Source organism: Pseudophryne corroboree, chromosome 3 (genome assembly GCF_028390025.1).
Source record: "Pseudophryne corroboree isolate aPseCor3 chromosome 3, aPseCor3.hap2, whole genome shotgun sequence".
NCBI classification, from domain to species: domain Eukaryota; kingdom Metazoa; phylum Chordata; class Amphibia; order Anura; family Myobatrachidae; genus Pseudophryne; species Pseudophryne corroboree.
The window spans coordinates 89,038,012-89,040,588 of NC_086446.1; the positions used below are offsets into that span (position 1 = coordinate 89,038,012).

Genomic DNA, 2,577 nt, shown 5'->3' on the forward strand with positions numbered 1-2,577 from the left:
TATTAATATAATAAATATTAAATATTAATACAACATTTAAGTGAACAGACAATTGCGGACGGTGTGGTGCGCGAATGTGAAACCGTATATATAAATTTTAAAAAATGAATATATTAAAATATTAAAATATAATTAGATAAAATATAATTAAATAAGTGATTGGTTTTACTGGTGCTAATTAGATGACGGTTCAGAGTGCATTACCTTCCATAGGCCTCTATAGGTATTCGTTCCATACAGTACCTGATCTTCCCAGGTGGTCCCCCTCACTGGTACTGATCAGGCCCACGCTGCTTGGCTTCCAAGATCAGATGTATTTGGGCATTTCCAGCGAGGTATGACTGTACCGACGTTGTGCCTTGATATGTACCTGCTCCACACCGTATTAGTTGCTCCGCACCGTATTAGTATATACTATTCATTGTGAAATATTATATGGATGTGTATACAGTGATTTAACTTAACTGCAATATGACGAGTGGAGTGAGGAGGGGGGGGGGGGAGTGGTGGTGAAATTAGCTAAGTGATGGGAGTGTGGGGGGGGGGGAAGGGAAACATATTTTACTAGGGGTGAGAATTGGGAAATGAATGCAGAACGGAATTATCATAAAGAGAAGAGAGACGGATAAGAAATCAATTACCATTTACTATAAGAAGGGGGCGATCTCGTAATTATCATTGAATCCTTTAGGTTGCATTGTCTGAAGTTCGAATATCCAGAACATCTCTCGACGTGAGAGTTTGTTGGCAAGGTCTCCTCCTCTGTCTCCTAGCTTTACCAGTTCGATGGATTTAAAAGTCAGGGCTTCCGGGTTGGAATTATGTGCAGAAATGAAGTGTTTAGAGACCGCATGACTCTCCACCTTATTCTTAATATTTCTCACGTGCTCTTGTATCCTTATCTTCAGAGGTCTTTTCGTCTTTCCTATGTACTGTTTTCCACATTCGCATTCCAGGAGGTATATGACCGATTGAGTGTTACAGTTCATGTAATCCTTAATTTTGTGGTCCTTTTTCTTTTCACTGTCTGTAAATGTTTTTCTGTTCGGGTGCAGATATCTGCACACATTGCATCGTCCACATTTGTAGGAACCTACACACTTGGGCCATGTGTGGTCATTGACTTTATTCGTCTTCAGCATGCTGGGGGCTAATAGATCCTTCAAGTTGCGTGATTTTTTGAAGACTATTTCGGGATGCGGAGGGAGGATTTCTTTGAGAATGGGGTCCATCAGCAATATTCTCCAATGATTCCTAAATGATTCTCGGATATATTTTTCATGCTGGTTGAAGGTGGTTATAAAAGCTGTGGAGTCTTTGGTTTTCTTTCTTGTTTTATATTCCAATAACTTCGATCTTTCAACTTCATTGGTTCTAGTGATGGCTTTTTCCAATATGGTATCCGGGTATTCTTTCTTCTTGAATCTATCACGATATATCTCCATCTGTTCCTGGCAGTCCTCTGTTTTGCTGCAGTTTCTTTTAATTCTGCTGAACTGGGACAATGGGATGTTGTTCTTCCAGCTCCTGAGATGACCACTCTTGTAATGAAGATAACTATTCGTATCAACATGTTTGATAAAATTTTTGGTGGTAATTTTTCCATTTTCTCCTGTGAGAACCAGATCCAAGAATTCTATATGTGTCTTATTTGTATTGGATGTAAAGGTGAGATTCATCGAATTTGTGCTGATATGTTTAAAAAATCGGTTAAAATGTTCTAAATCTCCATCCCAGATTATTAAAATATCATCTATATATCTTCGATAAAAAATGATATTCTTGTTAAAATCGTGGTGGTCATATATAAAAGCTTTTTCCCAACAACCCATAAAAAGATTCGCGAAACTGGGCGCAAAAATTGTGCCCATCGCTGTACCGCACCGTTGGAGATAATATTGGTCTAAAAATGTAAAATAATTGTGGCGAAGAATAAAAAACATGATATCGCAAATAAAATCCTTGTGGTTTTCTGTCAGTCCTGTGTCATTATCCAGAAATTCCTTGCAGGCTGCCACTCCTTTCGCATGTTCAATACAGGTGTAAAGTGATTGAACATCTATAGTCACCCACATATATGTGTCCTTCCACACAACATCTTTTAGAAGGTTCAGTACTGATGTTGTATCTTTGAGGTATGAGGGGAGATCCTTCACATAGGATTTTAAAAAAACGTCGACGTATTCTGATAAATGAGAGGTGAGAGAGTCTATACCCGCCACAATTGGTCTTCCGGGCGGGTTGTCCAAGCTTTTGTGTATTTTTGGTAAAAAGTAGAAAATGGGGGTAGTGGGGTCTGGTCTTATTAAAAATTGGTACTCCTCTTTCGTAATAATCTCTGTTCTTAGTCCATGTAGTAGGAGTGTCCTCAATTCTTCAATAAAAACATCCTTCGGGTCTCCTGTTAGTTTGGAATATGATTGTTCGTCTGACAGTAATCTCTCTGCCTCCGCAATATATTTATCCCGATCCATGATGACCAGCCCCCCCCTTTATCAGCTTGTTTTATGATTATCCCTTTGTTTTTTTGTAAATTTTTCAGGGCCTCACTCTCTCTGTTGTTAATATTCTTCTCCT

General features: G+C 38.7%; 1 pseudogene; it reads right to left on the bottom strand.

Moving 5' to 3' along the window:
- Positions 1-231: 231 nt before the first annotated feature.
- LOC134897313 (5S ribosomal RNA) lies at positions 232-349 on the bottom strand (annotated as a pseudogene).
- Between the last annotated feature and the right edge of the window lie 2,228 nt (positions 350-2,577).